Genomic DNA, 25302 nt, shown 5'->3' with positions numbered 1-25302 from the left:
TTTACACTTAAGCTGACCAGGGGTGTTTCGTTGTTACAAACATAATTGATTTTGCGTTTCCAAAATCCATCCAATCCAAATCCAACAAACATTCGCAAACTGCCTTGCAAACTTGTATGCTTGCCACTACACCTTTAGAGCTGTAGTTAGAAACATAGTTCCTAGCTGTGTACCATTCCCACTTATTCCTGCTATGCCCTATTTCTAACATTCTAACATTTAAATTTGGAATTATTTAAAAAAAGCATTAAAGTGACCTCTCTGTGGTGTAATTTGCTTTCAAATAATTTTTACAGTTTAGTTTTAGTGATCTCCATGTTTACAACTGCGCTTCCTTTGCAGTGCACTTTAAAAACATTAATGTCATTTTGAGCGCAGCCGTGGCTCAGGATGAAAGCTATAGGTGGCATATTATTTAAAAGCGGAATTTATGTTACATCTCCAAAGCTTGTGAAAGCAAAAAAATATAGCATACGTTAATGCTTTTAATTTATAGTAGGTTATTTATCAAGTATCTGTACTGTATATGAAATGGGCCTGTTGGTTGGAACATTTCTGCAGTGGTTTGCATGTGTCAAATTGTAAAAGCAGACAAAAATAAATAACCAATAATCATCATCATCAATATCTTAATTAATGTTATTATTAAAGTAGGAGTTTTCATTTCCTAATAGATAATAAATATTAAATTTCATGTCTTTATAAATAGCCTCATTATGTATTTATCCATTTAGGTAACACTTTACAATAAGGGTGCATTAGTTAACATTAGTTAATGCATTAGTTAACATGAACTAACAATGAATACCGCATTTATTAAGCTTTACCTAACCTTTGTTAATGTTAACTAAACATTTATATATGATATTAGAATACGTGTTAGCTTTTGTAAGTGATTTTTGTTTTAGAATAGATTATGTAATGTTCTCAGTATTTGTAAAGGAAACATAGAAAATTTATGTGCCATTTACACATATTTCAATTAATATGGAGAACGAATGCATGTTTTTACCAAAACTAATATTGGATTTTTTAAAATACGTACCTCTGGCTACACAATTCGTGCTTTCCAGAAATGTAGACATGGGTATGTATCCACAATTAGCATGGGTGGGACTGAACTTTGGGTTAGTGTCCCTATTTGTCAAAATCTTCCAAATTTATGGCTTAGGTGAATTTTTTTTTGTCTTATTTTACTGCACATAAAACCCTATTTATTGTGGTGTGGAATGTAATTAATTGAACTTTTTTTTGTAAAGAAAATGATGAGGAATTATCAACCAACCTGTCTATTTTGGCATCTGCCTAATTTGACAGTCTAATACAGTACCAAGTGACAAATGAATTTGCAACTAAATAGAGTCCCATTGCTCAGCAACAAAAATAAATGAGAAATGTTTTCTTTATTTATGGTGACCTAGAATGATCATATGGTTAGCTGAATTATAATATGATGATGCGGCATTGTATTGCTCTTGCTGTCACCATCAGAACAGAACTGTGACCCAATTTTGAGTCACTGATATATGCCAGGGTCACTGATTTTCAGTGTTGTGTTTTGTAATTGACAATGCTCATCTACATGTCAGAATTAATTAACCCAGGCTCATTTTGAAAACGCAGCTCTATATGCATTTCTGGAAAGCACCAAATAGGTCCCAGGACCTACGTTTTTTTTGCAGATTTTGTTTTCGCAAATCCACCAAAGGCCGCTGTGCACATTTTTTGAGATCTCAAATTTTTCCTGAGAGTGCCAGAGGCTGTTGTCGACTGACTAACTGATCGACTGACCCAACCTCCTTCCATAAGCCCAACCATCAGTGTTTTGAAAAGCACAGATTGACCTGCCCAACCACCTCCCTAAACCCAACCAACAGTTTTAAAAAGCAATCCAGAAAAAGAAAAGTCTGATTTTAACCATGTTTTCAGATTTTACCACATTCTCTTCCACATGCTCTTATTTACTTGTTTATTTTATTTTTGGGCTTTTGTTTTAGTCTGACCCACTTTCTGAAGCTGCTCTTTACTGGACTTGAACCCTGTTGTTGTGGTCAACTCCTCTCTGCATCTCAAGTCTGCCAACGTACATGGCAAGGTACTGGACAAACTGGTAACTGTGGGAAAGCCGTCCACACAGAGGTAAGCGGTCAGCTGGTAAGCGCGAAAAAACAGCGTCATACTATCCTGTAGAGTTCATTTTTAAGACGAAATGCAGCCATGCGTACTTCTGGCCACATAATTCGCGATCTCCAGAAATGCATATAGGGCTACTTTTTCAGAATGAGCCTGTTGAAATTAATAATTAATTGAGAATTCTGAATGAATAAATAACCTAAACCTCATATACAAATCTCCGTGTATAGGAAGCTTCTCAATGTCTTAAAGAATAAAGAAAGACTGCTGAGATAGACTAAAGATTTTGTTCTAAAGAAAGAGTTTTTTTTGTTTTTGTTTTCCACGATAGGGTCTGTCAAGTGTGAAACAGCCCAATAGGACCACAGATGCTTTTTTTTTACACAACTTTTGTGAAACGAAAAAGAATGCTATAGGTCAGAGGAGGGCAAACTACGGCCCGCGGGCCATATGTGACCCGCTAAACACTTTCATCCGGTCTGCGAGGGAGTTTTTAAAATGCTGCTTCTGAGTAACGTTTTGGTTTCAGAATTAGTAAATTAGTGATGCAATACAAGTGAACGCCATTTGATGACAGTATTGCTCGCAGTACAGTTAGTGCAACCAGTAGAATTAGAAAACACTCTTGAATGCACTTGCACTTGAATGTTAATGGCTGAAAATGAGTCTGGCAAAAAAATTATAATAATTGACTCTGAATGTCGTGTGTTTAAGGAAGAATGGACAACAAAATACTTCTTCACCAGTATCGGACAGAAAGGGGTAGGTCTAATATGCCAAGAAAGTATTGCTGTTTTAAAGACTACAACTGATCACACCGAACGCACATTTACATTTCAAAAAAGCGAGGTGCACCGCATTGCTTTGTTATTGACGAGAAAAAAAGAAACGTGTGCTCTTTTTTATGTGGTTAGGCAATGACTGAATCAGCCAGGTATTTTGCGAGAGTGTTGCTGTTGATATTATTCTAACTTTATTTTCAGGCTCATTGTTCACATTAACACACTCATAATAACATGAATTGGAATAACAAAGATTAAGATTCTTCTTCCGTTTTATCTCATAGTTTTATAATCATTGATATGAGCATATTAATACAAGCTTAAATGAGATTGTTGTGAATTTGACTCAAATTACATAATTATTGCTGGTTAAATGTGTTAACTTTTGTCATAGAATATATTTTCCATGACTACATCCACTTTAAAAAGTTATTTTATCAAAGATTTGTGGTTTTAGCAAGTTTTTTTGATGATTGATCTGTATATTCTAAAAGCCGTTCAAATTAGATTATTGTAAACTTGACTGAATAGTAAACTTTAAGAACAATTTTTAATGTGTTAACATGAGATTTCTTTTCTATTAGACAATATATATTCTATTCTCCACTGTAAAAGTTATTATTATTATTATTATAATTATTATATTTTATAAGGGATTATTTTATTGTTTTATGATGAATGATAAGTAAATATGACTTGTAAATTTGACTCAATAATTATTATTTTTTAAAAATCTGTTTTGTGTTAATGTGTTTCTGTCCGATATTACATGTTCTATGCATACTGCAACTATAAATAACATTTATTTTTAAAAGGATTTAACATGTGGCCCTTCACTTGATTTGTAAAACCCTCAGGTCTAAGAGGTTTGCCCACCACTGCTATAGGTGAAATTATCGATGTACTGATAAAGATTTTTTTTAAAATAACAGATAACAATACAAATAATTTGGAAGCCAAAAACTAATTTATAAATTCAAATCTTCATATGAATTTTTCTGTGGTAGTTTACAAAAATAAACCCCAGACAGATACAGCAATAACTTATTTTATTTTAAAACCTTAAATGCAAACATCTTGTTTTCCCTCTAGCATAGAGGGTATAGGGCACCTGTGGCCTAATGGTGAGAGACTTAGAGGTTAGAGACTGCGCACTGATAAAACTAAAAGTAACCAATTATCACCACCGATATATAGTACATAAATACGTTTTTTTGAGAAATGAAAACAATACTTTTCTGACTTCATCACTGCTAGTATAATTTTAAATTTGTACTTTTTTTCTCCCTGGAAATGGCAAATTATTGCCTTCTCAATGTCAATCATGCACATGGTTAAAGATGGCTAATGATGGTCATCAAGACTCTAAAAAGAATTTAGGAAATAAAACTGCTGCCATAAAGACTTGTTTATCTGACATGTTACAGATAAACCATTCTGTAATCTGTATCTGATTTTACACTGTGACTGGAACACATAATAGTGCAATTTTTGTCCTAACCATCCCTCATGGCAAATGGCAATGTACAAAGTTTCTATTTTAGTTTCTATTTCTTGCTGCTAAACAACAGCATAACTAATATGGCAATAATCACCGCAGGTACTGATTTTGTGCTTAATCCAGTTTTAAATGTTACCAGTATGAGTTTGAATACCATTGTGTGACATTCATAACCATACTAAAAGCGGCAGCACCAGTTTATCTTACATCTTGGAAATAAACTAACAATGACTAACAATGTCAGTATCGCTCATCATGTACTTTTAATAATGTTAAAGAGGTTTAACACTTATTTAATAAATGATCAACCTGTCCATTATTGGTTGAGAGTGCAGTAAAGACAGTATTCAGCATGCTTCTAAATGTCTGTGGTATTAAAATGTTTCTGTCGTGCCACATCGTGTCTGATGCAGACAGTAGAACTGCTTGTAGTTGGAATGTTTTCACATAGGGCGGTGTTAAGACCGACTCTAAGACATATTCCCAGCAACCCTTGCATATTCAGACATTTGATACATTGTTCATTACAATCATGCTCAGCATAACCATAGCTCAGCGCATGTCATACACGGGATTATTAGAAATACAAACTTTAAAAGGCACGATGTCACATAAAATATTAGTTTTACCATTCTCTCATTGGAGTTTCACCCACAGTGCAGACTTTGTGTTGAAATAAGCGAAGGCATTACAGTAGTATCCACACATCAATTATTCATCCCTGAATACTATTATTTTTCTCTGTCTACTTTTTATTACCACAGTGAATTTCCTTTTACATTGATATTATAATGAGTACCTGAATCCAGCAGCCACCCATGCTGGCTACATCCTCTCATTTGTATTTACTTTCCCAGCTTAGTGTCATCTATTATGAAAGGATTAGGCATGATTTATGTCTTCCAATTCATGAAACCGACCACAACTACTGGGTATTCCGAACAATATATATTGCATTGCACTGCCTTTCAACCCGGATGTGCTGAATATTAGCTAAACGAATAAAAACGTAAACCCAAAACTCCAAAAGTACCCTTTGTCTTTAAACTCTACAGAAAACAGTCTGCTTTTTATCCCCTCTCTCCTCCTATCCTCATGATGTGCCCCTTTGTAAGATGACTACCTGGCCAGACTCCCCACCAGTCAACACTCCACTGACAGGCAACATGATCAAAAGCCAGAGCTGTCACCACCTCACATTCACTCTTTAATCGCTCCGAGGGGGAACGAAGGGTGGGGGATCTACTTTGGAACTGTCACTGTGCTCTTTTTCATACTTTTATACAGCCATTAAAGCAGCCGAGATGGAAGCGGGCAGATGGAGCAGACGAAGCAACAGCACACAAGAGAGGCTTTGCAAATCTACCTTCGGCGTATGCTAATGACTAGTTAGCGATTTCACCTGTCATTCTTCTTTTACTGTTTAGGGTTAACAAAACAAAAAAGGTGCCGCCTATTGTGCTGCCAAGGAAATCATTTGGTTTGATTACTTTGCGAAGGATTTCTCCTACCACAAGTGCTTGTGATTGGAGTTAATCGCACGCTTGCTTCTAATTTGTATTTCAGACCGGCGAACGCATCGACAAAATTACCATGCCAAGGTATAAATTATATTGTCAGACTGCAGGATCTGAGCGATTCGACAGGTCATCTTTGCTTGAGAGAAAAAGCGGAAGTGAGAAACAGAGATTCGCCTCTTACTAAAGGAAATCACTCTACGGTAGTCAGATCATGTGCCACGGGCCTTCATTATCCTCTTCTGGTGTTCAAATCATTATCGTGGGCTTTGGGAATTTGCCCCGAATATGAATAATGGGATATCACAAAGCAAGGCTTTACAAGCGATAATCTATACTTATGAAACGAATCAGATGAATTGGATCAATAGTACTCCTCTCACCCCAGTGTTATTCTATTCCATTAAATGTCATTACGAGTTGTTTGTGTAGATAAACTCAGGCTGACTAAAAGAACTAAGCATGACTGATGACCGCAGAGTGTCTCTACGCGCCGTTCGTGAGCTGAATGAATCATCCGGAGCAGTAAATTAGCATTTAAGTCAATGATTTTCACTCACCACTGTTTCAAAGTGCCAAGAGATTTCACAGTCACTGGCTCATATACGTTTCCCAACCCTCTGATACTTCACTGGGACCTTCACAGTTCAAAAGTGGCCTGTGAGTATCCTCTAAAAGCCTTTTGTTATGAGAGTCACTTTAACAATCATTATGGAGAAAAGGTTAATTAGATTCCACCTGATTACAAGCCACGCGTATGTACAGACGACTGGCATACAAACATGCTTTCGCCTCTCTCTCGCTCTCTCAAGCTGACTGCCTGTCACCAGCCTGACGGATCAATGGCGGCATTCATTCGTGCACAATGAAATCTACGCTGCCGTCCCCTCGCAGCGCCGCATTCAATGGCTCTCTTACTACAACACATTAAGCGCCAATTACTCTCTAATTAAAAAAGATCAGCGCATTGGGCTCATACGAGGAGCAAATTAATACATTTGATGGGATTAGTTGCCTCAGAGATTATTGAAAATGTATTCAACTATCAATGAAGGTGCATTCGCAAACTTACTCGGGTCTGATGGCTAATTGATCCCCATAGGAAAAATATTTGCACAGCCTTGCTGAGGAAGTGCAGAAATTGTTCGTTCATTAGCTTAGCAAATGATTTGATTCAAACTGTGGAATATGAGTGATTCATCATTAAAAGCAAATAACCTGTAGTGCCATTACAAAATTTAGCTCATATATATTTTTTCTTTTTTTAAATTATTAGTGTATGAGATAAAGAGCTTTTAGATTTTACAGTAAATTTGTCCTGCATGTAAAGAAATTAACTTGCTTTCTGTAGGTTTATTAAAGTGCACATGTGTGATACTAAATAGTCAAGCTATGAGGCTCACAGTTCAGTTTATGCACTCTCTTGATGAATACAGTCAGTCCAGATGTGCAGTCACTGTTAGACAGAAAACACCACAGCAGCGCAACAACTGAGGAGCCATTTACAAAGAACACGTCTTTATGTCTGAAAACTCATGAGTGATTCCACCATTTTACAGAGTCATACTAACTTGCTATCCCGTAAACAGAGGCATGCAACACTAGTATCAACTCCGAGTTCCTCTGATTGGTCCGCTGCTCTGGAACTGAAAGCATGACAAATGAGAGCTGATGTGGGTGACATTTGAAATCGTTTAATCTTCACATGTCGTCTAATAAATGCAGTGCTGCAAAAGACGCAAGTGTATAATGATCACGCACATCCGTCCAAAAATTAAAAAATATAGGACATTACCTATGTGTTCATCTAAAAATGCAAATTAACTTTATGCGCAAAACTGGAATATCACATAAAAGATTTGCGAATAAAGTAGCGTTTCCATCCAACAAGACAAATTGAACAAAATCGGCACTTCCTGATTATCTGGTGCCAAATATCAACAGTAAAAACTAAATTTGCTGTGGTAGCCCTGCTGAAAAAAATTGCCTTAACCAGCCTAAGCTGGCTGGCTGGTTTTAACTGGTTGACCAGCCTGGTTTTAGAGGGGTTTTGGCCATTTCCAGGCTGGTTTCCAGCCATTTCCAGCCTGGTCTTTGGTGGTCAGGCTGGAAAATGACCCTGGTTTATGCTGGACATAGCTGGTTTTGGCTGGGCTCCCACACTGGCTAGGCTGGTCAAACTGGTTTTAGCTGGTCATCTCCCAGCTTGACCAGCTAAGACCAGGCTGGAAATGGCTGGAAACCAGCCTGGAAGTGGCCAAAACCCCTCTTAAACCAGCCTGGTTGACCAGCTAAAACCAGCCAACCAGCCTAGGCTGTTTTAACCTGTTTTTATTCAGTAGGGAGGAGAAACTACATGAATCTTTTCCTTATTTAATAAATAACTTGCACGTTAAGGCAATTCTGACACACAATGAACACACAGTGGCGTTTGACGGTGTGAGGTGAGACCTGGAGCACAGACACTCTTGATTCTGGAGGTCATTAATAATATAATAACACTAATACTGAAACGTTCAAGGCATTTTAGAATGACCAAAACAGCATGTCAGATGCTTTACAGTGTGCTCAGCCTGCTGGTTTGTCCATTCGCACATATTTTTATCATTACATGATCTCTTATAACAAAATCACATGACCTTTTTTAATGCGCATAGTGGAATTTGTTCTGTAAAAGTGTTTCCAACGTGGTTTATGTGCATCTTTTCTTATTTAATAAAAAGTTTATCCCACTAAGTTATGCACATATGTTTTTTAAAAAGGTATGCGCATCTTGGCATTTTCATCAACCAGTTTTTATTTCCAAAATGCGCATAAAAATAGGTGGATAGAAACACAGCTATTGTCAATATTGTCAAAATTGAGCAGTTGTTGTCTGCTGCACCTGCTGTTATGGATGGACACCGTGTTAGTATTTTCATTAAGAGATTTCAGTTTTGAAGTTTACTGAATCTTAAATTTAACACACAATTATTGTTTTTCTGTTGTTTAGGGAAAGAGCTAAGCTTAGGCTTTCAGAGTTTAATGCACAGTTTTTTAATTGCAAAGTTAAATTTTTCATTATTGTGTTTAATTTTGTACTTTTGCATCTCCAGAAGCTATTAAGTTCAGTAGCTCATTGTGACAAAACAATGCTTGTTTAAAATAAACAGAAGCAAGTAAATGGAGATTTGTTGATTATTCCTATTGTACCATATACCCACACTAAACCATTACCCCAAAATCGAGGTATGTACTGGATTGTGACTCTAGTGTACTGTTACGCCCCATGTGATGTCCATTTATTGTGAATTTAAGCACATCCAGAAAGAGCAAACATTTTGCAGTTATGCAGGAAAAATATACTGCAAACTCAGATGCTTTCCTGACCCAACAAATGATAAATATGTTGACTTATGCAGTAAAAGTGGAACAATCAAAATAATGCATCTTAGAATAATACAAGCCATATGTTTCCAAGAGATGTGTTCCAATACTCCTCTTAATTTTTAATGATTTCATTAACATGCAAAATGAAAAACCAGCTTAGCCTAAGCTTGTTTTCAGGTTTAAGCTGGTTTACCAGGCTGGTTTTAAAGGGGTTTTGGCCATTTCCAAGCTATTAATTTTTAGCTGTTCAGGCAGGGAGACCAGTTAGGAAATGGCCAAATCCCCTCTAAAATCAGCCTGTTTGACCAGCTTAAACCAACCAGATGTTTTCTCTCAGCAGGGATATAACACATGAAAAGAAATCACATTATGTTTTGTTAACACTAACAGGACAAGACGTTTTAAAAATAATAATAGTTATAGTAATAATTTAATAGTATAAATTTGACTTATCTTGAATGGTTCATAAACTTGCCAAAGCATAATCGCCAGCCAGAGATGCTGAAAAATTTCTGTTGGTGGTCTAAGTGTTCACTGTAAGGTTTCAAAAGACATTTTTTTTCTTTTAAATTAGGTGTTAGTATCTACATATAGCCTAAAAGTGGTCGAATTAAACTAAAATGTGTGTTTTATTACAAATAAATGCCTGCACATGGAAGTTACACAGTAAACAGTAAGAACAATCTATTATGACTAACCATTTATTGGTACAGGGATGAAAACTTGCCCCCATTCTGCAAAATTAACAGTTCTACATGTATTTAAAAAATGTGTATAATATTTTGTCGAGGTAGACCATCACAGATTACTGTATGTCAGATTCCAATTTTTATCCATAAAAACATGACACCCTTCCCCAAAGTTTATTTTGCTTTGCTGGGTTATTCTTTCTGCATGTTAGACAGGACAGAAATTGTATTATTAGCATATTGGTGTGCATGTAAAAAAAAATAAAAAATAACCATGCATACATGCTCATTTTTTATATTCAGGATGGGGTCAGGAAGATCATTCCACCAGAAACAGTTAACAGTTAAGAAGGTTCTGCAAAGTGATTTTGTGTCTCTCTGTACCACAAGATGCATTTATTCACCAATCTCAAGCTTCAAGAGAGGAAGTTGAGAGGATACTGTATGATTGGGAAGTAGGAAAATGCAGACCCTTTGGTTATTCTGTATATCCAACAAACACTTAAACTTGATGCAAACTGCAATTGTTAGCCAGTGAGGAAAATAGGTGTGATATGGAGTTTTAAAAGGGGCATTCACAGCTGCTGGTAATAGGACCTCAATTATAGGAACTAGCCACCAGGCAGGCCCCCCAATAAATAAATATTCTCCACAGACCATCTTCCTAGTTGCATTCACAGTCACACCATCAATGGAAACTCTGAAATGACTTATGCAACAGAAAGCAATATCAAGTGTGTATTGAAGGAACCAACAACTTGAGGAAGGAGGATTTGATGATTAGAACTGTGTTTTCACTGTGTGTCATGATAATGGAGATGACATGTCATGGAAATGTGCGAGTTATACATCTGAAAGCCAAACCATGTTGGTGTTTCGTCTAATTTTAACATCTAATTTTTACGAGGTGGGTCATAAGCCCATCATTCAAATCTTAACCTGGAGGACCAGGATATACACACATACACTGGAGCATCCAGAGAAAACCTACGTAATCACAGGGAGAACATGCAAACTCCACACAGAAATGCCAACTGACCCAGCCAGGACTGGAATCAGCGACCTTCTTGCTGTGAGGTGACAGTGCTACCCACTGCACCACCATGCTACCCTATAAAAGTTAAAATACATTTCTATTTTTATTTAACTTAAACTTGAAGGTCTGAAAACATCATCATGTACATCTGTTATGTGTAGTACATTTCAAAGTTTTATTTGAAATTATTCAAAATGAACGAAAAGAGCCATATTTTAGTTACATATACAGTTGATTGAGACTGATCTAATAACTAATTTTAGGACAATTATTGCTCACTGAGCAAAGCAACAAACTGCATTTTTGCTAATTAAGCTGCAAACGCCCAAAGCATGGACGTTTAGTAATAGCACAGGTAATAGCACAGCCATATTAGTACATAATAGCACAGCCATAATAGCACAGCCATATTAGTACAGTGTTTCCAGGACAAAAGTCATTCAACCGCACTAGGCAAGACTAGCACAACCTCACAAGGCATAAAGACAGAACAGAAGTATTGATGATAATATAATCACTTACTGCACTGACCATAAGGCAACGCAGCACCAACTCGTACTAAATACTTGGCTTATGCTAGTTTTGTTGACTAAAATCAACTAACAATGTAAATGAAATATGACAAGATGCTGCGGTGGAAAAAATTGTGGGAACGAGTGAACGAGTAGTTCATACAGGGGATTAACTCACAATTTAATCACTCTCTCCTTTAGAATGAACAGTGAAAGCAGGAGAGGGGCTGTGTTTCAGCACACGGATTAGGCCAAATTTAACAGGGCGAAGCAGTGGTGCAGTAGGTAGTACTGTCGCCTCACAGCAAGAAGGTCACTGGGTCGCTGGTTTGAACCTCGGCTCAGTTGACATTTCTGTGAGGAGTTAGCATTTTCGCCCTGCGTTTGCATGGGTTTCCCCCGGGTGCTCTGGTTTCCCCCACAGTCCAAAGACATGCTGCAGGTGAATTGGGTAGGCTAAAATATCCGTAGTGTATGAGGGTGACAGGCTGGCTGGAATGTGTAAAAAAAGTTACTATCATATGGAAAAGTCTAAAATAGCTTGTTCCAAACAGCCGACCCTGCAACCATACGGGACTAAGGCCAAAACATAAGAAGAATAGGTCAAATTTAACAGGGAGGAAGAATAATACATTTTCATGCACACAAACACATGCTCTTTGTCAGCAATGCCTGTTTGGTTACTTATCCACCATCCATGAAGAAAAGTGATGTAAAATTATAACTTTTGTAATTAAAAAAAAAATATATATTTGTTTATTTTAATATATATATATATATATATATATATATATATATATATATATATATATATATATATATATATATATATATATATATGTGTGTGTGTGTGTGTATCTCTGGCTCTGGATGGACAGTCCTCCACTGCACCTTGGTCCCACATTCATTTCAAAGGAGTGATACCCTGTACTAAAAAGGTGGCTCTATTGATGCATTCCTTCCAATAGACAACAATAGCTTAGGCGATATCTAATGTAAATATCTATGCAGGTGGTTGGACCAACAAAATTCTTTCATGTTACCACAGCACAAAAGGCTGATGTAAGTTATTTTAATGGTTTAGAAATTTAAGTAGATTGAACATAAAACATTGTATCAATTGGCCAAATAAATGACAAGAATTGTGTTGTTTCAGCTCATTTTTAACCAGGTAGTTTGAACAAGCAGCAGTAATCATTTTTTGAGTGTATATGCTAACACTTCAAAAATAGTTACTAAGTGGTTCATATGGCATGAGTTTGCTTATTCGTTATATACTTACATCACTAGTAGTTCCTATTGTGCTGATTTGGAGCTTGGCCTGGGAAGCAGAAGCAAGTTTAGTTGGTAAAAAAGCCCACCTTCTTAAAACTGAAATAGTGGCTAGTTCCTGCAGTGGAAGCAGGCCAAAAGGTGGATGCTTCCAACAATAATTCTAAGACCTTGAAACCATTCTTCTGGAGCAAAAGCCATTTGGGCTTGTTAAAGAACAGTCATGCCATGCCTTTTGGAATCACTTGTGAAGGTATGATTGCACATGATGGAAGTCCAGCCAGAAGTGCACTGTAAAAGTCCAGCCTAGAAATAGGCTATCATAACAAAACTCCATATGTATATATAAATTTCCGGCTCCAGATGACCAGTCCTCTACTGCACCTTGGTCCCACATTCATTTCAAATAAATGCTACCCTGTACTAAAATGGCAGCTCTATTGACTCATTTCTTCCAATAGACAACAATAGTGTAGGCATCTAATCTAATGTAAATATCTATGACCAGGTAGTTGGACCAACATAATTCTTTCATGTTGTCCCAACACAAAATGCTTAAGTTACCTTAATGGCTTAAAATTTAAGTAGACTGAACATAAAACAAATAAATTGGCCAAAGAAATTACAAGAATTGTGTTGTTTCAGCTCATTTAGGTAGTTTTAACAAGCAGCAGTCATCTTTTTTGTTCGCTCATTCGCTATATACTTACATCACTAGTAGTTCCCATTGTGCTGTTTTGACCTTAGTCTGAGAAGTAGAAGCTAATTTAGTTCCTCAAAAAGCCCACCTTCTTATAACTGGAAATAGTCCTGCAGTGCAAGCAGGCCAAAAAGTGGATGCTTCCAATAGTAATTTGAGGAACTATGAAACCGTTCCTCTGGAGCAAAAGCCATTTGGGCTTGTTAAAGAACAGTCATGCCATACCTTTTGGAATCATTTGTAGAGGTCTGATTGCACATGATGGAAGTCCAGAAAGAAGTGCACTGTAATAGTCCAGCCTAGAAATACCATAACAAGGGCCTTAGGTGAAAGGAGTGCATGGTCTTACTGAAGTTGCAAGATGCACGAACACTTATTTTGTAATGCGGTATTTCAAACGAATACTTTACTAAAGTGCTAGACATTTAACTGACAGATTTGAAAAGAAGATGCTTTTTCTTAAACCATTTGGCAAACATGACCTTATTAGACCAATTGCGAGACACAAAAATGAAGGAATTTGGCACAAATCTGACAGAAATACAGCACTGACGCACTTCTTTTGAAATAAAATTGGTTTTAAAAATATGAGGTGATATGATAGCTGATACGGCCTTGATGTTCTTAAGAGCCCGCATGACAGAGTAAGAATCTGATAGCTATCGTGCCCTTCATCTTAAAAAACATCAACGCTGCTAGCTCATAAACAGAGATCAGACTTCAGATTGCTTGATTGCTAATTCACCAAAGCTAATCTCCCCCTGCAAGAACCTTCTAAATACTCATGGCGTAAACACTTTGCATTTGATTTAGTGACTGAAGTAATTAAAAAAAAAAAAAGTGTAAAAAGCGTCACAAGAAATAAAAAGCTCTTTCCATACGGGACTCAAAATGCAAGCTGGCATCGAAAATGAGAGCTAATCAGGTATTAATGTATGTAAATGTCAAGTGAAAAATAGCCCAAGCTCCAAATGTATTAGTTTCCCAATAACAGGAACAGGTCTCATTATATTACCTGTGCAAATGTCAAGTCCTGTGATGTCGAGATGACACAGCTGGGAAAAAAAATTGGAAGAAAGGACAGTGGAAATGTGGAGTGAAGGTCTGGCTTGTTTAGTGATGGTGTGTTAGCCTTAGGGCTTGCCTCCCTGTCAGTAGATTTCAGATGTCTTAAAAGGTGCCCAGCTCTGTCTGGATAATTCCAGTCAAGAGAGGCCAAAACAATAACACCAACTGCACTTGAAATGCAATCCTGTTTAGCATGTTTATTTCCTCAAGGGGCATTTTTATACATCCAGATAGAGCTCATTTGTAGGGGTAGAACGACTCCGCTTATCTGCCCTGAATACATGAGGAATGCCATCAGTGAAGATGCACAAACTGTATGCAGTCTTCAAGATCTTTGTCTCAGCCATTTTTAATACATTTCACTAGATCTAAATCGTGGCTAGCGGCCTTTTCCACAGACACTGGTGACACTTGACCTTTATAAAAAGGCACATGAGGCACAAATATAGTGTTTTTAAATCGTTTTTTGAGAACTATTTAATGTTTGGTCAACTATTTTGTAACATATTGTTGCATGAAAAGCACTAGTAGCCTTACTGTTGTCATGCAACTATATGTACAGTTGAAGTCAGAATTATTAGCCCCCCTGACTAATTAGCCCCCCAGTTTATTTTTTCCCCAATTAGTTTAACAGAGAGCAGATTTTTTTTTCAACATTTCTAAACACAATAGTTTTGATAACTCATTTCTAATAACTGATGTATTTTATCTTGCCATGATGACAGTACATAATAATTTACTAGATATTTTTCAAGACACTTCTGTACAGCCTAAAGTGACATTTAAAGACTTAACTAGGTTAATTAGGCTAACTAGGAAAATTAAGGTAATTAGGCAAGTTATTGTATAACGATGGTTTGTTCTGTAAACTATTGAAAAAAATATAGCTTAGGGGCTAATAATTTTGACCTTAAAATGTTTATTTTATTTTATTAAAAACAGCTTTTATTCTAGTTGAAACAAAACAAATAAGACTTTCTCCAGAAGAAAAAATATTATCAGACATACTGTGAAAATGTCCTTGCTCTGTTAAACATCATTTGGAAAAAAAAAGTGCCTTAATGTCACAGATAACAAGAATCAGGAATGATGTGCGTGTGAGTGTGTGCTGTATTTATTGTCCATCTAATCAGTTTATGAACACCTACCAACAGTTGTGTAATCAACCAAATGAGGAACAGGTGTGAGTGGTGCATGATTGGATATGTAGTTCTTTAAAGTGGCAGATTTGTAGTTCTTAAGCAATCTGCACAGGTTGGATTGCTTGTGATTGTGACAATAAGTATATAAGACTACTGTTATTTATCATTAAGGCTATTATGTATCATTATGTAAACAATCATAGTATAAAGAGATCACCATAAACGTAATCAAAAAAAGTTTGAATTTTTTTTTTGAGAAATAATTGAATTTTTTTTTTTTTTTTGGGATCAATTTACAAATTAGAGATGTCAATGCTTATTCAATGCAATCAATTCCATGCTAAATAAGCGGGACAAAATTAGTAATAACAAAATGATTTTTTTTTTTAATGAAGATTAATTATTTTTTATATAATATCAGTGTTGGAAGTATTGATACTTGTTCTTGCACACACTTGAATGGTCCAGACATATTTTGGGTCCAGATATTAAGACGAAGGACACTATACTGTATGTGGAGGAAAATGAGGATGATGAGGTAACCTCTGCTTTCTTTAGCATCACAGATAACATGATAATATAACACTTACCGCAGGAAGAAAAAAAATATTATTTTTTACCTTAAAACAAAATAATCAATTACTGGCATTAAATTCTTAACATGTGAAAAACAATATTAATTAAATTAATAAATGTTTTTTTAAACACACAAAATATGATATGAAAAAAATGGTTTAAAAAAGCATATGATAAAAAAACTATATATTTTGTCTGTTAAATTTTTGAGACACAAACTGTTTGTTCGCTGTAAAATAACTGTTTATTTATGTAATCTATTTATTTATGCCTACAAATTGCATTAAGGACATTATACTGGACTCTCGACATTAAAATTTGGTTGCCGAACAATTTGGATAATGTATGCATCTATTTTCATTCATTTTTCTTCGGGTAGCCACAGCGGAATGAACTGTGCCAACTAATCCAGTATATGTTTTTACACTGCAGATACAATTCCAGCCCAACCCAGTACTGGAAAACATCTATACACTCATCCAATTCAATTATAGAGCAGGTCTTTAGACCTTGGGGGAAACCGGAGCACTTGGAGGAAACCCACATGAACACAAAGAGAACATACAAACTCCTCACACAGAAATGCCAACTGGCCAGCCAGGGCTCGAACCAGCGACCATCTTGCTGTGAGGCGATAGTGCTAACCACTGAGCCACTGTGCCACCCCAATTATACATTTTTATATAAGTTATTTTATATACAACTTATTTAAACTATTATTGCTGTAGTACAGATTGCAGCAGTTGTCTGAGCAATAATCAAGATCCCATAATGCATTTCCAAAGTGTAATTAAACAAAAACCTTTTAAAAAAAATTATTAGCAGATATTATTACAATGTTGCTGGAAATCGCAAAAACATGAATTAAAAAAAATGTTACAGACGTACAACAACAACAACAACAACAACATTTTATTTGTGTAGGTGTTTACTTGTAATGTACAGATTAAAGACTACAGATACCAGTAATGCAAATTGCAATAAGGTCAGAAACAAGAGTGGATGAAAATAAGATGTGGGTAATTTACTAACACAAATAGGGTTAAGACTTACTTTTTTGGGTATGAACAACACAAACTGGCCCCTTTTTAAGCCTTACTAAATTACCTCGCATTTTAATTTTAATATTAATTTTAATACTGTATACCAAAATTGTCTAAAATTCCCAAAAATGCAAGATTTGAGAAAGTTAAAAATTAATTGTTACAAAAATCACTGTCCACGGCTTTTCTTTTCATGAATATTTTCAGTTTGTGTCTATAGTAAATCCTGACAGTATTTTTCTTAACAACAAAGAAAGGTTTGTGCTGATGCAAGCTGTTAGTAAGTCTGACCCTCAGTACCAGATTCAGAACAGTGCAGCCAACGTGGTAAACATCATCTAAAATGAACAAAAATAAAACATCTCATTTAATATTTAGCTTGACCTCCTGAGGTTGACCATCATTTTCCAAAGGTTAAGCACCCCATTAACTGATATTTGTTATAAAAAAAAAGTCATGCCCTTTTTTCCCCTCCACTCTCTTCATGAGAAGTGCATATACAGTACCAGAGCCTGGAATGAAATACACATTCAACACATGCACACGCAAATCCTCTTTTCATGATAATGTAGGCTGAAGAATCATGACTCATCTGTGCTGAGTAAGCGCACAGGCTTTAGCGGTTAGAGTCATGGGATCAAGTAAATTTCGAGACCACAACATTCATATGGGTCTATATCTGATGATTTAAATGGCAGGTTTTTACCTCGGAAGGCAGCAGAAGCTTGCTTAGATAAACAGACTATTCCAGGAACTCTTGTATTCCTGATCACCAGCTTGTGTGCTGATTTATGTTGCTTCTGCATCCCCCCCCTACTATTACAGTTAGACAGGCATTATGCATCTGATGTAATGTCTACACAACCTGTGTAAATTGCAGGTGCGACTGTAAGTGCAATGGCAATGGCATTAAATTACAGGCAGCTATAATATATTTAAGCACTATATAAATGTAATGAATTATATATATATGTGATTATTTTATGATACAATGCTGTCTCTGTGTTCCTTAATTTGTACATTAAGTAGAAACATCTACAAAAATGTTGCATTTTCACTATTGATGTATAGTCTTAGGGCGAGGCAGTGGCGCAGTAGGTAGTGCTGTCACCTTACAGCAAGAAGGTCACTGAGTTGCTGGTTCGAACCTCGGCTCAGTTGGCGTTTCTGTGTGGAGTTTGCATGTTCTCCCTGCCTTTGCGTGGGTTTCCTCCAAGTGCTCCGGTTTCCCCCACAGTCCAAAGACATGTGGTACAGGTGAACTGGGTAGGCTGAATTGTCCATAGTGTATGAGTGTGTGTGTGTGTGTGTGTGTGTGAATGTGTGTGTGGATGTTTCCCGGAGATGGGTTGCGGCTGGAAGGGGATCTGCTGAGAAAAAAATTGCTGGATAAGTTGGCAGTTCATTCCGCTGTGGTGACTCCGGATTAATAAAGGGACTAAGCAAAGAAATGAATAAATTAATGTATATTCTTACTTCATTTTGAATGAAAAAATTTTAAAAATAAAATAAAAATAGACCCAGGACCCGCTGGAGGGACTATGTCTATCGGCTGACCTTGGAACGCCTCGAGATCCTCCAGGACGAGCTGGAGGAAGTGTCGGGGGGGAGGGAAGTCTGGGGTTCTCTCCTAAGACTGCTGTCCCCGCAACCCGACTCTGGAAAATCGGTAGAAAAAGAATAAATTAATGAATGAATAAATAAATATTCAATCCTATTAGCCCTCTTAAGAATTTAGTTATCAATTAGAGAAAAAAACCACTATCGTCCAGTTTCTTGCATAATTAAATGCAGTTTACACAAAAATAAAATAATAGACACAGTTTACACACCCTTAACTTGTTTCAAACCTTTATAAATTTCTTCTGCCAACACAAAAGAAGATAGTTTGAAAAATGTTGGAAACCTGTCACCATTGAATTCCCTAGTATCAATTTGTCCTCCTCATAAAAAGTTGAAATTATTTGAAGGTAGGTAAATAGAGAATACATGTTAATTTCATTGAACTATATCTTTACACTAACTTGCCTCATTCATTCATTCATATTCATTCATTCATTCATTTTCTTTTTGGCTCAGTCCCTTTACTAACCTGGGGTTGCCAAAGCGGAATGAACCACCAACTTTCTAACATATGTTTTACGCAGCAGATGCCCTTCCAGCTGCAACTAGACATAACTAGTTAGCTTTTAGTTACTAGTAGGATAAGTTATTTGAAATTATTTTAAAAAAACTATTATGTTTAAAATGTGTTGAAAATGATAAAAAAACAGCATTTCTGCTTCTAATAAAATAAAATTCTAATAATTATGGCTTCAACTATATCTAGGGCTTGAGCACCAATGGTATTGGAATCGCTCCATTTCTACTTATTATTATTCCGTTCCAGAATCAGTCACATTTTTGAGGGTCTAAACATGCTCGAAAACTCACAAAACTTTGAACATGCACCTAAAGTAGTGAAAATTTACATTTGATATGGGTTTTAGAAGTAGGTGTGGCAAACTGGCTCAACAGTGCAACATATAATCAACAATGTGCCCTGCAAGCTATGTTTGACCAACACATACAAAAAAAACAACAAAAAAACCCCAAACACATCAAACATGCCAATACCTATAAAAATGTTAACTTCCTCTGCAGTTTTTGCCATTTCCAGGTGTTGTACTTTAACTCCTGTTAACAATTGGATATTGTTAAGTAAAGGTCTTGGTGATGTTAAATTGTGAATATCTAGAGTTTTTGTCGAAGGGCGTGTCCGTGGTGGCCTCACAAAATTTGATATTTCACCACAAAACAGGAATTGAAGACATGCATTGTCCGATCTGCCTCAAAATACACACGTTTGATAAGAGTCCTTATCTGAACATGTTAACATGCCAATATCCAGTTAGGACCACCTGCTGGCAACAGAGTTTTACACAGTAACAAACTCCTAGAACTTTTACCAGATCAAATCAACGCTCCTTTAGTTTAATCCAAAGGCCTTTGTGACATTAAAGTGTGAAGATCAAGAGTTATCGTCGAAGGACGTCTGTGAAGGACAGTGTTTCGCAATGAGGGAGGAAGTACTTATAACCACCACACAATGTCAGATCTGCCTGAAAAGTCACATGGTTGATAAGATTCCTCTCCTGAAGACATCTGCATGCCAAAATTACGTTAAGGTCATAGCGCCACCTGCTGACAGAAGGAAGTTTGGCATAAATCAGTAAATTTGTCAGTTTTTTTTATATTAATCAGCTTAAATTAATATTGTTCAATGTTCTGTGTCATCCCAAGGCCACCGGGTGGCAGTGAGGTGCGAGGTCCCTTTCATCGCTGCTTGCAGATTTAATTCTGGTTTGTGTTTGCACAACTAAAATTTATTCCAATAGTTTCATAAATAACCCAGAAGAAGTAGCGAGAATATTAGGATTGTTGTGGTCACCCTGGTCCATACTTGATCTTTTTTTTTTTTTTTTTTTTATGTTGGAATAAGTCTTTTTGGTTTTCCAAAAAGCATGAAAAGAGATGGCAGGGTTTTAGCAAGTAATTGGATCAGGTGGTGCGGTTTCACAAAGATAACAAGTCAAACCCATTACTGGTGAATAAGAATGGACAGCCAGCAGATTTGAATTTACTTTTATTATACCGTGGCTGCATTAATATTTCCAACAGCAGGTGTTTTTCGGGTGGCGTCTGAGGAACAATGACCTTGGGAAATATCCATACCGATGGGAGGATGCATTCGGATTTTGTTTGAAAGTGTTTCAGATGGCTATCGGCCACTCCAGCCTGAGATTAAACAGAGCAAAATGATAACGGTATTGAACTCACCACAAATCAATGTCTGCTGTGTGACGGAGCCTGCACTAAACTCTTTTCTGTATGCACCGGTCCTGTTCACAGTTTTATTGTGCGGCTGAAAAAAAAAAAGCAGTATTGTGGGTTCATTCATTGTGATGTAATCTCTTGGCGAGGAATGTTAATCTCTTTGTCTCTCATCTGTCACAATGATGGATCTTATTGTTTCACTACTTTAAGCCTTTATCTTTCATTAAAGTGTGACATTTATTTCACAGAGTGTTTTTCTGCATACGGATGGCCTGAGTTAACACTGTGAAAATAGAGCCATTGAAATGAATGACTTTCCAATATACAAAGCCCTTGGTAGCAAAGAGGAAATGTAGTCATTTTCAGATCTCCCCGGAGACATTTCAAAAATAAATTAGCAAAAAAAAATAAAAATAAATAAATAATAATAATAATGTTGTTAGCTTTCATTTTCACACTATTGCTGAAACGGATGGCAATTGTCCCTAAAGGCATGATTGAAAAATCCTGTCCAAAATAATAATAAAAAAATTCATATCATTATTATTATAATAATTGTGTCTTGAAATTGAGAAACAGAACATATTTCATCAGGTATATTATGCTGGCTGAGTTTAATTCTTTACATTTTAGAAGGAAACCAGAATAGTAGACCAGGTCTAATTGTCAAATTGTTTTACTTCAGAGAATATTTCATTTTTCTGCAGGCCCATAAATTAAAGCCCAGGCTACAAATAAGCTATTGGACTTTTGTATTGAGCTATTGATTTGTGCTCAGATCTTTTGTTGACATTACATGCGGTTTGTTGTCACAATGGAGGCTGCGTTAAATAACCTATAGGCTTTTCAGGTAAGACCAATTCACAAAACCACATATATGCAAAAAGTGGCAGCAAACAAATATGTGCACACCTGCAACCCAGGCTTACTCTGAAAATGCACCAATACATTTCTGGAGAGTGCCAAATACATCCCAGGAGGTATGTTTTATTTTTATTTATTTTTTTTGCAGTTTTTTGATTTTGCGAATCCACCAGAGGCCGCTGTGTACACTTTTTCAGATCTCAAATTTTTCTTGTTAGTGCCATTTGCACCAGCTATTCTTACGTATATCCACTAGAGGCCACTGTCGACTGACTGAATGACTGACTGACTGACTGAACCGTTAAGTGTTTAGTCATATGAAAATGCATGATTTTTAAAAGGAGGTGTGGCACAAACCCCACCCCTAAACCCAACCATCATTGGGGGATGAACATATACTAAAATGTACGAATGAGATCGTACGATTTCATATAAATTAGCCACTAAATCAAAAAGTTATGAATTGCTGTGAGATAGCATTGTTTTTTTTTTACATGGTTATAACATGTGAAGACATTGGGTCTCATTTAGGCATGGGCATAAGATCCTGACGGTAAGATAACCTTGGATAAAATATCAGAGTTTCACGGTTTTATTTATAACAGCTCCAAAATATATTCTTTTTAAATGTCTGGGTTTCTGCTTTGAACACAGTATATTTTATTTTGAGTAATATTTAAAATATTGGAGCTGTGAACATGTCAGGCTAAATAATTCAAATGAATCATTGACTTCTTCTGCCATCATTAAATTTAAGAAGATTTCTTTACCATTTAAAATGACATCTTTGGATATTTTTTTTCTGCTGGAAATAAAAAAAAAAAATACATAAAAAAATCTTACAAATACCTTGTGAACGGTATTACAGAAAATTTTGGCAGTTTTAAAACCTTGACTTTCCAAACCATGGTATACCTTGAAAACGGTTATCGTCCCATGCCTAGTCTAAAAAAAAAGTCTTAAATATTAAATCACACGCACAAAACTTTCACAAAGATTAACTAAGAACAGAATCTGCCAATGGCCACTGTGTAGGCGTTTTCAGATCTCAAATTTCTCTCGCGAGTGCCATTCACACCTACTGTTCTTGCGTAAATCCACTATAGGCTGCTGTCGACTGACTAATTCAGGGATGTTCAAACTTTTTGGGCCGAGGGCCAGATGCAAAAAAACAAACGTTGTCGCGGGCCAAATTTTACATACATCACACAGACACGTGTGTATATATATATATATATATATATATATATATATATATATATATATATATATATATATATATATATATAAATACAGTTGAAGTCAGAATTGTTAGCCCCCTAAATTATTAGCCCCCGTTTATTTTTTCCCCAATTTCTGTTTAACGGAGAGAAGATTTTTTTCCACACATTTCTAAACATATTAGTTTTAGTAACTCATTTCTAATAACTGATTTATTTTATCTTTGCCATGATGACAGTAAATAATATTTGACTAGATATTTTTAAGACACTTCTATACAGCTTAAAGTGACATTTAAAGGCTTCACTAGATTAATCAAGTTAACTAGTTAAGTTAAGGTAATTAGGCAAGTTATTTTATTACAATGGTTTGTTCTGAAGACTTAAGGGGCTAATAATTTTGACCTTAAAATGGTTCATAAAAAAATTTAAACCACTTTTTATTCTAGCCGAAATAAAACAAAAGTCTTTCTCCAAAAGAAAAAATATTATCAGACATACGGTAAAAATGTCCTTGCTCTGTTAAACATCATTTGGGAAATATTTAAAAAAGAAGAAATAAATCTAAGAGGGGCTTATAATTTAGACTTTAACTGTGTGTAGATAGACAGACAGACAGACAGACAGACAGACAGACAGATAGACAGATAGATAGATAGATAGATAGATAGATAGATAGATAGATAGATAGATAGATAGATAGATAGATAGATAGATAGATAGATAGATAGATAGATCATATCAAGAACTGCTGCTTAATTGAATGCATGTAATAGCGACACCTGGTGGTTATTTATTGAATTACGTTCATTTTTGTATAGCGGGCCAGATTCTATTGATATTTATAAAAAGCCTCGCGGGCCGCCACAAAACTGATTGCGGGCCGCAGATGGCCCGCGGGCCGTAGTTTGGACACGCCTGGACTAATTGATTGACTGACCCACCCTTCTCCTTTCCTAAACCCAACCAATAGTGCTTTCCAAAGCACCGATTGACCTGCCAACCCACTTCCTTAAACCCAACCGACAGTTTTAAAAAGCAATCCAAAGAAAGAAAAGTCCTTGCCTAATTTTTACCACGTTGTCAGATTTTACCACATTTTTACCCTGTTACTTGCTTGTTTATTTTATTTTTTGGCTTCTGTTTTCATCCTAATGCATTCTTCACTGGACTCAAACCCCTTCTTCTGTGCGTTTCAAGTCAACCAATGTACATGGCAAGCTACTGGACAAAATGGTAACAGCGGGAAAGCCATCCATACAGAGGTATACAGTCAGCTGGTAAGTACAGGAATGGCGTCACACCACCCTGTATCACTTGTTTTAAAGAAAAAATGCAGCCATACGTACTTCAGGCAACATAATTTGCAATCTCCAGAAATGAAAATAGGGCTAGGTTTGCAGAATGAGCCTGTAACAATCTTCATGTTATTGAATAAAACAAAACAAAAAATATCTTGTTTATCTTATTTGAAGTTAAAGAAAATAAGTTCTATCCGTTTGCATTTAAATAACAAAGACATTTACATTTACATTTTACATTTAGTCATTTAGCAGACGCTTTTATCCAAAGCGACTTACAAATGAGGACAAGGAAGCAATTTACACAACTAAGAGCAACAATGAATAAGTACTAAAGGCAAGTTTCAGGTCTGTAAAGTCTAAGAAGGGAAGTGTTAGTAGTTTTTTTTTTTTTTTTTTTTTTTTTTTGTACAATTAGTGTGATATTCAAAGAGGCAATTGCAGATTAGGACGTGAAGTGGAGACTAAATAGTTGAGTTTTTAGTCGTTTCTTGAAAATAGCGAGTGACTCTGCTGTTCTGATGCAGTTAGGGAGTTCATTCCACCAACTGGGCAGATTGAGCGTGAGCGTTCGCGAAAGTGATTTTTTCCCTCTTTGGGATGGAACCACGAGGCGACATTCATTCACAGAACGCAAGTTTCTGGAGGGCACATAGATCTGCAGAAGTGAGTGCAGATAAGAAGGTGCTAGGCCAGAAGTCACTTTGTAGGCAAACATCAGAGTTTTGAATTTGATGCGAGCAGCAACTGGCAGCCAGTGC

General features: G+C 36.1%; 1 protein-coding gene across 9 annotated transcripts in view; it reads right to left on the bottom strand.

The window, feature by feature from the left end:
* negr1 (neuronal growth regulator 1) overlaps window positions 1–25302 on the bottom strand; it is a 349508-nt gene that overhangs the window by 54915 nt on the left and 269291 nt on the right. For 2 of the 9 annotated variants that reach the window (XR_012407321.1, XR_011015800.2), the window contains exon 8: window positions 18898–18998. The exons of 1 other annotated variant lie outside the window; for it this stretch is intronic. The gene's annotated coding sequence lies outside the window, so the exon portion shown is untranslated. Of the gene's footprint in view, window positions 1–17215; window positions 18711–18897; window positions 18999–20422; window positions 20524–21159; window positions 21245–25302 lie in introns of those variants that run through there. 6 more of the 9 variants (XR_012407322.1, XR_012407318.1, XR_012407319.1 and 3 more) reach the window with 6 other exon arrangements.

The sequence above is a fragment of the Danio rerio genome, chromosome 6 (genome assembly GCF_049306965.1).
Source record: "Danio rerio strain Tuebingen ecotype United States chromosome 6, GRCz12tu, whole genome shotgun sequence".
Taxonomy (NCBI): domain Eukaryota; kingdom Metazoa; phylum Chordata; class Actinopteri; order Cypriniformes; family Danionidae; genus Danio; species Danio rerio.
Note: the sequence above shows the minus strand (reverse complement) of the source record. Positions and strands in the feature narration are given on the sequence as shown.